The following is a 14,295-nucleotide window of genomic DNA, read 5'->3' as shown; positions in this document are numbered from 1 at the left end:
AATTGCATGAAACAGTATTGGATAAACACTACGCTGGTCATGGTCAAAGAGAGAATTTGTGAATCAGAAGATGATTCTGATGAATTCATTCAGAACACAGCTCAAAGAGATGGAGATAAAAGTCCAGTGGTAAGCATAGGAGGTAGGTTGAAATGTCTAGTCATTTCAGCAAAAGATTCGGTGACTAGGGGAGAACTAATAGGTAAAGAAGAAATGGCTAGGAATTTTTGAGAACTGGAGAAGGTCATGAATCCTGAGGTGCTTTTCTTCTGCACATACTGTGTCCAGAAAAGAATAAAAAGCAACAAAACACAAAATGACAACAACATAAATCCTGGTTATTGCATTGTGAAATCAAAAAACACAAAGGCTAAGGAGATTCTTAAACCGAATGTGTTGGGGTTAGGGAGTAGGATAGGGACTTATCTTCAGATACTTGAAGAGTTGTGTCTTAGAAGAAGATTGAGTTAGAGTTCCTCCGAGTACCTTGGAGAGTGACCTGGGACAGCAGTGGAGATCACAGGGAAACAGATTGGCTATACAGAAGAACTCTCTAGTAACAAGGGCTCTCCGGAATGAACAGCTTGCCTTACGATGAGGAAGTGAGTTCTCTGTCATTAAAAGGTTTCCTTCCTGCACAGAATCCCCTGTCCTAAAGGGCTTTGGAAGGAAGATAGGCAGTCTGGGGAGGAACTGGAGGGCTGGGGTCTGGGCTATTTGGGCAACTTAAACACTGTGGGAAATGAGCTCTGAAGAATTCAGGAAGGCAGAGAAAAGAATCACATCCAAACGGAAAATGTGATTTTACCTGTGTAGTGATGTGTGTGGGTCTGTCCTCTTATTGTTTTTGAAACAAATTGTATACCTTCCTTCAGATTCCACTCCACTAGGGTCATCAGTTTTATTTTTCATTGGCCTGTTCATTTTCTATCTACATACTTTAGCTGAGCTATTCACTGGTCCTAAAATGCCCAGCCCCATCACCTCTCCTGAAAAGATTAGACAGCTTAACTTATCAGCAACTTCTACATATGAAAGGTTTCCTGGGAGATGCCTATTTCTGAGCCCTCATCCCTTAGCTCCTTGACATAGAAGACAAAGAGAATAACTCACCTAAAATCATGACAGCTCACATCAGTAGATGTTTTGGGGTTTTACAAGGCTCTTTCTTGTACACTAACCTTGTTTAATTTTCACAACAAAAATAAAACAGATTCAATTATCTCTGGAAATCAAGGATCAGGGAGGTTATACAACTTGTCCAAGGACAAAAAACAAAAGTCAGCAACAAATCACCCTAGGCTGCAAATCAGGAGGTGGTTCCAATGTTCCAAGTTGTCCCTTGGAAGGAGATTTTTATCTACTAGGCATTATGCTTTATCTGCCTGGACCCCTGTGCTGTACTGAGTGGACGCTATATGTCTGTAGCACAGCCCGGATGATACTCAGGGGGATATTTCTACAGAACCATGGCTAAGGACAGTCATACTAACAGGCATTCTGTAAATGATATTGTGGAGTTAGAATTCCAGTTCAGACTTCCATGGGCTCAGTAGACCACCAATGTGCTCGTGGAGGAGAGCAATCAGTATCTTGCTCTCCTGGTTGCTCTCTTGGCTCAAGTGGCTCTGCCTTTCCTGTTGTTTTTTTAACACACCAAGCCCCGTCTTGCCTGGAGCCCGAAACTCCTCTACTTTCTCAGTCCTTCAGGGCTCCCTCAAACAAAGTCTTGGGTCAACCTGTCTGCAATCCTCACCCATCCCAGTACCCTACGGCCCCTCTCTATTTTATTCCCTCCTCTGGCATTTAGGATATGAGATATTTTCCCTGATTCATGGGTTGTCTGCCTCTCTGACCAGCATATAAGGTATTTGAGGACAAGGGTTTTTATGTTTTTGTTTCCTACAGACTCCCCAGCACCTCAAATAGTGCCACCTTGTATTAATGCTTAAGATATATTCAATGCATGAGGGAATGCATCCATTTATAATGTTTCTGTGGACTTCCAGATGCAAACAACTAACACACAAGTTGACTTTTGCAACACCAGTCAGATCAACTAGGGAAATTCTAGACATGTTTTGAGGGTTAATAATGGAATATAGAAGCCATTTTTACTAAATTTCAACTTGGTGTTGCCTAAGATCAAGTAAGCAAAGGGGAGGAGGACATTCAAACTTTGAAACGCAGGAAAGAGATTCACAGAGCCCTCTTAGTTAGCTTGAGGCTCTGTGAGGACAGACTGGGGTTGTTGAAGGCGGGTGTCTGTAACTGAAAAAGAGAAAAACACATCCAGAGAGAGAGAGAGAGAACCAAACTATCAACCGTGGATGCGGAGACTCTACTTGGAGTCTAAGGCTGCACTGGGCACTGTGAACTAGAAAAAGTCTCTCATATGATCCCAAGGAGTTAAAACTTGTGGGTAGGGAGAGATAATTTTAAGGGAGGTCAGTGAAATGCTAAACAGAGTTGCAATAGGAGTTACAGAAGGAAGAGCTAGCTCAGCAGTCTGGAGTGTTCCAAGAGGGCTTTTTGGAGAACGAGGTCCTACAGCTGACCTTTAAAGAGGAGAGGGCCCTCTTGCCCCCGGAGGAAGGGAGTGCATATCCCACCAGTCTGCACCGGCAGCTCCTGTACCTCACACACAGGGACCAGGCACTATAGCACAGAGCCCTGTGCTAGCAAATCTAAAAATACTCACCCTCTCTCTATTTTTTTACTTTCCCTCCTCTCCTGATCACTTACTTTTCTTCTCACCCTCCTTCCTATTTTCTTCCTTCTCTGATTATCCTTTCTGGCAACTGTTGGACTCCTTTGCTCATCCCTCCCTCCAAGGGAATCTGTGATCAGCTGGGGGGCCAAAACCTTGCTGGACTCCCCAACGTTCAGGTACAGGTTGGCAGAGGCTCCAAGGCCCCCCCCCCCCTCAGCTCAGTTATTTCAAATGCCAATTAACAGGTGTCAGAAATGCTGGTCCCACTCAGAGACCTGCGTGTGCATAACAACCCAACTGTTTTGGCTCTCCACCCCACGAGCATAAATATCGTGGTGTTTGAGCCCTTGGGGCCTGTGGAGTTTACAAGTATGCTGTCAAGATCTCTCCACTGGGCTGGCGCTTGAAGTGCTGCCAAGAAGCGAGGGGACTCCTGTGCTTTTATGTGTTCCCAAGCACAGGCCGCCCTGGCTCCGGGAGGAGCCCTCTGGGGACCCAGTGTCGGTGTGAATCTCAAACAGCAAGCTGACATTCCGGTTGGGAGTGTGACAGTGCATGCCTGGGTGATGATGCCAGGGCGGCAGGTGACACGGGTCCACCGCAGAGGGGGAGAGTAACTGGAGTGGCTTCCAGTTACATGTCCTCAGAGCTCTGAAGGATGGAATCAGGGTCGGGGGAAGAGTTATAAAATGAAGCCACAAAATCCGGATGTCCCCGTCAAATGGGGACCACTGAGATGGGGCATTCAGAGCGCAGATGATACCCATGTTCCTGAAAAAGGCAGTTGACTTGGACTGATCTGGGGTTAAGGACATTGCAAGCCAGAGACACAGACCACGGTCAACCAGTGAAAACACACACAGATGCACCCTAACACAGACCCCATCAGGACACAGAGAGTGAGGAGGCATTCATCCTGGGTGCCCCAGAAGCCTCCAGAAGCAATCTCACTCTCAGGGTACCTCCCTGCCCCCAGGTCTCCCCATGACTGTCCTCCTCTGGGTAAACATCTGAGAACAGAGCGGCTGCCAGGGAGCAGAAAGAAGAGGAGAGGGTGGAATGGGACGGGACGGGGTGGGGCATGGCGACAGGAAGAGCTCAAAAGATTCTCAGCTTGGGTGACGACCAAGGTTGGCTTGTCCCAGAGGGCAGTTGGGCCCCAGCCTGGCGGGCGGTGGGGTTGCAAGCGTAAGGCAGGCTCCTGCCGGCTGGGGAAGCATTGCCTGGCCACTACCACCCCCCACCCCCCACCCCCGCTGGCTCTGCAGAGAGTTCAGGTCCAGGAGAATTGTCTGGACCTTTTCTGAGGTAGCTTCCACCCCACCAAGAACCACATCAAAGGACTTGAACGCATTTCCCTTGTCTACCTTGTGGTCTGCAAAGAAAGCTGGGAAAAACCCACATTAAGCTGCCTGACTGGCCGGGGCGGGGGTGCGCTTCTTGGAGGACCCCCTTGGGGTAAGCCTGGTTATGCTTTTGTGATCATTGTTCTAGAAACACCAAATGGAAAGACAGACCGCCTTCCTGAGTTCCCGAGTTCTTTTCTCCATTTCTCATAGAAGCCCAGAATATTCTAGATTTTGTATTTCTGAGGTCAAAAGCCCAAGGAGAGGCACTGAAATATACAAGATCACATACTTTTTTTTTTTTTTTTTGGTGGTTCCTAATATTATTCCAGCTGTGTTATTTCTTATTTTCTCAGTCTTACTCATCTCATGTTAATTTATGGAGATGATAATTTGCCATAAGCAAATGTGTCCTTGGGAATATCCTCCAGCCACCACTACCCCAGTTAGCTTAGGAACTCTTTAGCAGTAGAGGGGACGGCCTCTGTCACTTTGCTGCCTGGTCTGATATAACCTTACGGGTCTCTGCACAGGGCCTACTGGTGCTTCTGCCCCGCTTTGATGGGCAAATAGAGTCCACACAGATTTGAACCATCCTGAGAAATGCCAGGGGAGCCTAACACCAATCCCAAAGAAGATGCAGAATCCTGCCCCTCCACTGTCAGAACTTGGAAGAAGTTTCTACCCTTTAAGCGAAAGTCAGATGCTGCAAAGGTGAAATAGGAAGCTTTCAAAAGGATGAAGTCAGTTCTCTTAAAAGGAAATCTTGTTGGATGGAAACAAAAAACAAATAATTTTACCTCAATCAAAAGTCATTTATTTCTCTGCTGCATGATGACGGCCTGAGGCCCTGAGCTGTCAGTTCTGAAGGCCGTGTAGGTTTTAGAAGGTGGTTGTTGGGGTCATTTTTATTGGACAGTGCATGGCCTCAAGATGGCCAGAGAGGAATGTCAGAGCCTCAAATCGTCTCTGTTTTGGGAGGACGCTCTGGGCAGACATTTCGCTGATCATAATCACTTTTATATGTAACTGGACCTTAATTCATTTGGTAGTCCGAGCTACGGAAGGGCGGCACAGATTAGAGAGCTATGTCTGTAACTGACGAAATCTGCGCCTGGTGTGCGTTTGTGGGGAAATTAAAAATAAAATAAAGCTCATCTGAAAAATGTGCGGACTCGAATTAGCCGTCTCCTGACCAGTCACGCATGGAACTTGTCGGAGATGACCAGGACAGAAAAGTGAGACCAGGGCAGCTCATCAGGCTGCGCCGCCCGCCAGGCTGCAGAGCCTGTCATAATTTATAATGGATTATCTTAGGAAATAGATGAGGACAGCTTGTGTTCAGGAGCCAGGAAAAACTAGTAAAAAAAAAAAATCCCAGAAAACAAGTCTTAAAAATGAGCTATCCTCTTATACTCTGCAAGGATGCCTTTTGATTTGAATTAACTCATCAAATCCTCTGCTGTGAATGTGACTGACGTTTGATGGGAACTAACATCACCAGGTAGACTAAATGGACCCCCTTACTAATACTGGTATTGGGGTCCATGTTTGCACCCCTTGCCCTGAGGTGCCTATCCAGATGCATTGGAATTTTTGGATTTTATATTCTGAGTTTCAAAGATGGGCTTACACACACACACACACACGAAAGTATTTCCTGCTGTGATTGCTCTTTTTTGTGCTGCCCTTGATGCCCACTTTGTTTTCTCAACTCTGATTGCGCTGGACCAACTACTTTTGCTTACATCAATTCTGCTCTTCACTTTCACAGAGTCCCTTTGAGGTCTTGTCATTCTGCTGATTGTACCGATGAGGTCATTGCCGAGGACAGATTACAGGGCTGGCCAAGGTCTGTCATCTAGCAAGTGGCCTGGCTGGACTTTGAACCCAAATCTCTGTGGCTTCAAGCCTGGGCCTGTCGACTCAGTCCAGGTTTAATCAGCACCCAACTGTAGCTGGGCAGGGTCTGCTACAGCAGAAGAGTTCTGATGTGACCGTGGGCTACTAAATCTCCATCCCCAGCTTATCTAACCTCCATCTTAAATTTAAGCTTCTTTCCCTGAAACCATTATGAAAGGGGGAAAAAATGCACTTCAAACTTTCAAAGGTAATTGCAATTAAATAACTTGGTTTCCATTGTCAGCCTGGTTTCTCTGCCTTAGTGGAAAGTCTAATGGGATGTTTTACAAGGCTGACAAAGACAGATAATAAAAGTCGAACTTGTGCACAAAGCTTCCTTGAAAGCTTGGTAATTAATGGCTTTGCATTGTTCTTTAATAACAGCCACCTTCTTAATGCATCGGAATAAAGGCACAAACTCTGAAATATATTTGCATTTCAGCCACCCAGCTTGTGAACACAGGCTCCAGTTTTTCATTCAGAGGAACTGCACTTCAACCTTTGCATAAGGAAAGACCAAAGGTAACTCTTTCTGTCCAAATGCTGGCAATATCTAAATGTTTCATACATGGGAGAGTAGATATTAACCTTTGCATCTGTTTCAGAGGAGGCTGGGTCTTATGAGGACAGGCTGACAAGAAGCCTGGATGTGAAATAGAGTCATGACCTTCCTGCATGAAATGCCTGTATCCCACCCACCACAGTAGGTCCTAGAGTGGTGTGTGTGTGTGTGTGTGTGCGTGTGCATGCACACTCATGAACATAATCCCATGTGTTCCTTAATAATTCCTATGTAGACTATGAAGTAGAGGAAGTGGGAGACCGTCTGCTCTTGAGAAATTTCCAAAACAACGTATTTCCAAAGAAATTTAACTGCTGCCTGGTGCAGGTATTTTGCCACAAAGTGAGAGGAAAAGGTACAAACTTTATTTAACAGCTGCCTACTACGTGCCAGACACCATGTTAGCCACAGTCTCAAATCTTTTTAATCCTTGTCACAACCCTCTGAAGTATTATTCTCTTTTTAGAGATGAGGAAATTGAAGCTTAGAGAGTTAGGTTACTTGCCAAGCATTACATAACCATTAGACAGCCTACGATTCAAATCCACATTTATCAGAATCCCAGGTTGAACTCTTTGTCCCCTGTTAAAATGTGACTGTCCCTGAGAAAGGTGGCACACGAAATCCTATCAGTCGCTCACACTGTAGCGCAATGATTTGTCCTATCCTTTCCAAGAAAGTTTTGACTACAAAGCCGAAAGTTCTGGATTCCACAAAGGGGAAGACAGAGTGCAAGAGAGGAGGGTGATGACAAAGACTACATCAAACACTCTCCAATTTCACCCAGCCCGACATGCCTCCAGCAGCCTGAGAGCAAGAAAAAGGGGCAAGGGAATATGTAAAGAACAGTTTTCCTCAACTTCTATTCTGAAAGGATGGGAAAGAAAGGAAATGCTGCTCTGTTCCAAGGGCGCTCATGTACAAGAAGGGAGGAAGGGCATTATTTTAATTTAGCCACGCACAATTCTAGAGGCAAGAGCAACTGGCCTGAGGTAGGTTGCAGCACAGGTGCATCGTCTAGGAGCAGAGTGAGTCTAGGACTGAGTTATTCCTCCCGCCCTTTCCACAGCAGGTCTGCTCAGCCCTGAGCTCCTGGCCCCTGGAGTGCAGTGCTGTGGGTAACAGCAGAGCTGTGGCTACGTGGCCTTCAGCATGCTACTTACCCTTCCTGATTTTTCTCTTGTGAAGTAAAAATCACCATGCCTGCTTCCTGGGATCACTGTAAGAACAAGATAGGACAGTTTTCTAACAACACTCAGTGAATGGTAACAAGCCTACTGTGTGATCTGCCATCAGGGTGGGGAATTTGATACAAAAGGGGTCAAGTTGACTATAGCCATAGACAGAGCTTTCAGTGGCCACACGGCGTGAACTTAGGGGTAGTGGGAAGAGCTCTCAGCTCCAAAGTATCTTCTTTATCCCAAAGCCTTACTGATATTCTGTGCCTGGGATATATTCCTTTGACAACCACTCCAAACATCCTTTTATTAATCCCTTTGAGGGTAACACAATAAATTGGTATGGCTGCCTATTGGGATGGGGGGTTACACGTTAAAACAACTCTAATGCTCAGGCCTCGCCCCAGATGCCCCCGAAATTAGGATCATGAGGAAGAACCTAAGCATTAAAGATAAACTTTTTTTTTTCTTATTTTTTCCCCTGGTCCAATTATCCACCTTGATTTTATTTATTTTATTTTTTTATTTGTTCTTTATAGTGATACATGACAGTAGAATGTGTTTTGACATATCATACATACCTGGAGTATAACTTGCCATTCTTGTGGTTGTAGATGATGTGGAGTTACACTGGTCGTATATTCATATATGAACATAGGAAAGTTATGTCTGATTCATTCTACTGTTAAGGAAGAACTTTTCAAGTATTCCTGTTGTGTAGCCGGCATTAAACTGCTGTGTCCCACTAAAATGTAAGCCCCAGCAGGTCAAGAACTATAGCATGCTGTCCCCAAGCTGACCACTGCTTTTGGCACATACAAAAATATTTAACCTACAAATTTGTTGTTGCTTTTGTTGTTGGGAAAAAAAATAAAGGTATTGGTGATTTTAAACTCTTCATTGAGAGCCAGAGATAAGGTAGGGACAAGAGGCTGAAAGGTATAAAGGGGGAAAAAGCTCTAGGGTATATCAGACAAACAAATCACACTTCTTAGAAAATTCAGCTGCTGGTGGCTCTAATGCCATTTCTAACAGGAAAGGACAGAGCTGTCAGAAGGATGGGCAGAGCCTACACTAGGACTGAGAATATTCTTCAAGTTTCTAGAAGAAACTTAATACAAAGAAAAGTTTCAATTCAATGATTTAAAAAACCTTTCTGGCAGTTGGGGGGAAAAAGCACACACTGTGAGATTGGGTGAAGCTCTAGCTTCACATCTCACACCCGTCATTAATCACCTGTATGGCCTCATGGAAGAAGGCAGAATGTCTCTTCCTGTATTTCATTTAAGGCATCTCAGTTTCCACATGTATAAAAACAAGAATATTATTATCCCCCTCCCAGGGGAGGTAACGGATACTGGGTGAATCTGCAAGCACATAGTAGGTGATCGGTGCTTATTATCTTCTCCCCTGCCCTCTAGACATCAAAGCCTTTTCAACAGTGAGGTATATCAAATGTGATTTCTGTATTTGGAATGCCAATGTTTATGGAAATACTATAACGGGGTGAGGTGAGTGTGCAAATCCTCAAAGAGGCAAGGAAGAAATGGCCTACACGAGAGGCCCACCACAGATCAGCTCCTAGAGGGGTGGCCAGACCCCGAAATCAGCTGAGTGGAAGTTGTGCTGGCCTTAGAAAACACATAAGGAGATTTCCTTCTCTTGCTGAGATCTCAAAGAATGTAAATAACATTGGAATTGTCTCCTTTTTTATAGGCTTGTTAGAAACCCACTGTGACACCATTTAGTCCTAAAAACATTTTAGTAGAAAAATTTAATCACTTCCTTAATGTCTTCATACTAAACCTTCTCTACAAATGTCGGATCTGATCCTGGGTTATTTTGGAAACTTTACATCCTTCTAGAATTGTATTCCAATTTAACTATGGGCTTTTAAGCTATGCCTATTTGCGTTATCATAGTGCTTAAGTGGCTGCTGTATGTTTTAAGGTACATATAATAAATATTTCACAGTCATCATGGAGTTAATACTGTATGTTGCAACTGAGTTTTACCCCACTCTGTACTTTATACTATAGTCATTGTATCTATTGCATCTATATGTTCATTCTAAAGGACACAGTACAAATTTGTAATGCTTGCTTTAAATAGTTATGTCTTTTACAGAAATTAGGACCAAAAAAAATTATTTTCCAAGATAGTTACAATTTCTTATGTTTCTCATTAATTCCTGAAGAGCCAAGTTCACCTCTTGTATAATTTCCTTTCAGCCTAACAAACTAGTTTGTTCCTAAAGAACAGATCTACTGTGACAAATTACCTTAGTTTACTTCTAGTCTCAAAACATTTTTGGGGGCTGGGATTGTGGCTCAGTGGTAGAGCGCTTGCCTAGCACGCATGAGGCACTGGGTTCGATTCTCAGCACCACATACAAATAAATAAAATAAGGTCCATCAACAACTAAAAAATATTTTTTTTTTTAAAAAAAACCCTCTTTAAAAAAAATTTAAAAACATTCTTCTTTTACTTTCACTCTCAAAGAATACTTTCCCTGCAAATAGAGTTTTGGCTTGATAAGTTGTCATTCTTTTGTCTTCTTATCTCCATAATCTCTGGAGAGAGGACAGAAATTATCTGAAAAATTATCCCTCTGTATGCAATGTGTCATTTTACTGGAAATAGTGTTGAGATTTTCTCTTCACCTTTAGTTTTCAGACATTCAGTATGCCTAGGCACAGTTTTCTTTGTATTTAGCCTACATGAAGTTAATTGAGTTTAAGACAGACTTTTTCACTTTTGGTAAGTTTGGAAACACTTCAGACACTGTTTTTTTCATTTTTTTTTTTTTTTGAGATGCCCATTCTCTCCCTGCTCCCTTTGTGAAACTCCAAATCCACACAAACCATTTGATAATTGCTAGATAAGTTCTTGAGAATCATTTTCTTTTTGATTATTTTTCTTTTAATTCTTCAGATTGTATGATTCCTATTGCTGTACCTTTTAAACTTACTGGTTTTCTTCTCTGTTATTACCATTTGACTCTGAATCTCATTCATTAAGTTGTTTTTTCAAATATTTTAATTTTCCATTTTTAAGTTGTTTTTAGTTCTTTTCTGGGACATCCTATCTTTTCATTAATTTTGAATATATTTTCCTTTACATCACTGAACACATTTATGGTCACCACTTTAAATCTTTGTCTGCTAATTCTAATATCTGAGAATATTAGGATCCCTCTTTCTCTCAAGAATGGGACATATTTTCCTGTCTCTTTCTATGTTCAGTGATTTTGTGTGTCTCGAACACTGTGATGATAAGTTGTAGACATTTTGCGTTTTGTTATATACCCCCAATGACTGCAAGTGTTTTTATTTTAGCAGGCCTTTAATTTGGTTGGATTCCAATGAAAGACTCTATCTCTTGGGTTGGATCTCAAATCTCAGTTCCAGTCTTTCCCTTAGTTGAGACTCCCAGAATCTGCTCTATGTCTGTATAGTTTAGGGTTCAGCCAGAGGTTTGAGCAGAGTTTATATACAGAATTTGGAGCCCTTCCCTTCTGGCTTTCTCCAAAGATCTCCTTAATTTTTGTGGCTATGGCTCTTCTGAATTCTCTGGTTGGGTAAGCCAATATACTTGAGGGTTTCTTTCATAGTTTTTGAAACCCTCTATGATATAGATATATGAATCCTGTTCTGGGATTGCGATGGAGGATGCTGTTCCTTTCTTCTAAGGGTCAATTCAGAATCTGCCTCCAGAATCTGCCTTTCCAGGGCCTTCAAGGAATTGTATTTTTGTCTATATTTCATGATTGGTCTAATAATATCTCTCTTGTCCATATTATAAACAAAACCAGTTTTTTATTTACTTCGAGTTTTCAAACTTTATTACTAAGGGCAGTTACCTTATAATTACTTTAATTTGTTGACACTGTATACGCCTCTATTCTCATCCTTAACCATTTCCCTCACTCTCTTTGATTAATTTATTTTTTTTTTATGGTGCTGGAGATCAAACCCAGTGTCAGAGGCAAGCATTCTACCACTGTGCTGCTGTCCAACCTCTCATTCCTAACCTTTTGGCATCATCTTTTAAATTTGTAATGCTTTTAAATTCAACCAGACGTGCAAAGAATTTTATTTTTTTATCTTTTTTTTTTTCATTTTTCCATCTTGCAGACATTTTCAAAGAACCAGTTCTAGAATTCATTTATGCTTTTCTTCTCTAATTGTTTCTTTTTATTTTAACTTGCAAGGAATTTTTCTATTTTGTAAATATTCCCAAGTAACTGCTTTTAGAATGCATCTTTTCTTTTTTTCTATCCATTTCCTTTTATTTTAGCATGCATATTTGTAATTCTGGGAGGAAAATTTAAGACATAGTTGTGCATTAGCATTTGAACTGGAACAATGAGATATATACCAACATTTTCATCTTAAATCATCAAAGAATGAGGAGATAGAGGCATGCTTAGGAATACAGAGTGGCAGCAGAACCCTCCTACCCACTCCCAAAATCTGCTGCTCATGGGCCACTTTATCTGTATCTTAGAAAAATTTCCATGTTTGTGCTATTTTATTGCTTTGAGGTTTACACACATCCTGTTTTCTTAGGCCTACTTGAAGGACATTCTTGAAGCATTGATGACAAGCAACTATTTATGACATCAAAGGGTAGTAAGAACATAATCGATGACACTGGGAGAATGGAAAGATGATGAAGCTGAAGCTGAAGCATTTCCAAATGTTAACATGTCCAAGAAATTGTCATCAAAATGACCCATGTGGCCAAGGCCAAGGCCTCTCCCTGTTTTACCCAAGCTGATAAAAGCTGGGTTTTTGTTAGATAACCTGGTTATTGTTAGATGGTAGCGATGAAATGTCACCGTGAAACTTAGCTGTAAGCGTTAGTACTGACCAGATCACCCACCCTGGAAGGGACAACACAGAGGGGAGAAGAGACTCCCGGGTGGGTCATTGACATGCCAGCTCCTCCTGATTCCAACAAACATTTGGGCCCCTCCCCAACTCACTTCTGGGAGATATGCTCCCTCAGCTTCAGCCAAATCAACTTATTCATTGCTTCTGGGACATGGCCATGGGTCCGGGCCACACCAAGAATGTAACATTTAGAAACCCACTAGGGTAAACAGAATACTTCCCCACCCCACAAAAAAAGCCCACCAAGAAAGCCCAGAAAAGATGCCAAGACATGCTCTGAGTGCGAGTGAAACAGCGATCTGCAGGGTACAAGAAAGTCTATTTCATCAAGCAAATGATGGTTGACTATACAACTTCAGTTATTTGTCTATGTGCTTTGCCTTCAAGATTTGAAGCTCCTTAGAGTAAGGCTCATGTTTTCTTTTATTTTTTTTTTGTTGTTGTTGTTGTTGTTGCCCACAAAATTTAGCATAGACTATATTGGATGAATATCTCTTGATTAACGAGCTGGGGAATGCAGCTCAGTGGCAGAGTGTTACCTAATGTGTGAGGCCCTGAGTTTAATCCCCAGCACTAGAAAAACAAAAAAATCCCTTGACTAATGAATTAAGAAATAAATACTTTTTGATTCTGGACCAATTTAACTTTTTCATTTTTTTCATAGTTATTTCCAACTTTTCATTATTCCATCTATTCTATTTTTCATACTCATTTGCATCTCATCTTCTAACTCATTTTCACCATCTAAGTCATTCCCACAAATGGAACAAACCAGTCTTTCAGTTGCAAACTTGAGAGAGAAGACAGGATGGAGATGACAGCCAGACTGTGTTGTCTGAGATCAAATATAAAAGATGATTATTGGGACATTTAGAAACCCATCATGATAAACAGAATACCTCCCCACCCCACAAAAAAAGTGCACAAAAAAGAACCTGAGAATGTGATCTTTCATGGCGAAGGGGACTTAACAGGTGTCATTAAGCTGAAGACCTTGAGAAGGGGAAGCTATCCTGGCCGGATGTGATCACCAAGGTCCTCTTAGTGTACAAGAGAGAAAGAAGAGATCGTGTTGGAGTGATGCAGTGTAAGAACAACCTGGCTGGCCACTGCAGACTTGAGATGTCCAAGGGGACCATGAGCCCAGAAATACAGGAGAATACTAAAACTAAGAGGGGAAGGAAATAGATCCTCCATCAGCACTCCTGAGAAGGAACAAAGCTGCCAACAACTTGAGCTGCAACCACTAAATCAAGATTTCTGACCTCTAGAACTTTAAGATGACAAATTTGTTCAGTTTTAAGCCACTAAATTTGTGATGATTTTTAATAGCCACTATAGGAGATGAATACACCCATCTAGATGGTAATATGCCCCCCCAACACTTTTCTGAATACACTGCACTGTCAACTCTTCTTGAGAGGGAAGTTCCATAAGCCAAAGGAACCTCTGAATATACCCCTAAGTTTTCAGAACTACATTATGTTCCTCCTTGACCTTTATGTTAGCACTTATCTGTAGACACAAAATCACCAGTAGGTGCAATATCTAACACAGGATGTATCAACACAAGAGTGGCTAAGTTAAAGGTTAAAGTTTTCTGAATAAGCTGTTTTTCCCTCTGTTTTGTACTTTTCTCAACTTTCATACTTTAGTGACTGTGTTTCTTTGGACTCTTTGTATTACTGAATAAACA

The 14,295-nt window shown here is 42.1% G+C and overlaps 1 long non-coding RNA gene across 1 annotated transcript; it reads left to right on the top strand.

The window, feature by feature from the left end:
• The first annotated feature begins 5,976 nt into the window (after positions 1-5,976).
• On the top strand, positions 5,977-6,487 carry LOC144366889 (uncharacterized). Its single transcript, XR_013426052.1, has 2 exons — positions 5,977-6,169; positions 6,404-6,487. It is a non-coding gene; the product is annotated as an uncharacterized LOC144366889 (long non-coding RNA).
• Positions 6,488-14,295: the final 7,808 nt, after the last annotated feature.

The sequence above is a fragment of the Ictidomys tridecemlineatus genome, chromosome 1 (assembly GCF_052094955.1).
Source record: "Ictidomys tridecemlineatus isolate mIctTri1 chromosome 1, mIctTri1.hap1, whole genome shotgun sequence".
Taxonomy (NCBI): Eukaryota; Metazoa; Chordata; class Mammalia; order Rodentia; family Sciuridae; genus Ictidomys; species Ictidomys tridecemlineatus.
The sequence above is the reverse complement of the archived record's forward strand: the minus strand, read 5'-3'. Positions and strand labels throughout refer to the sequence as shown.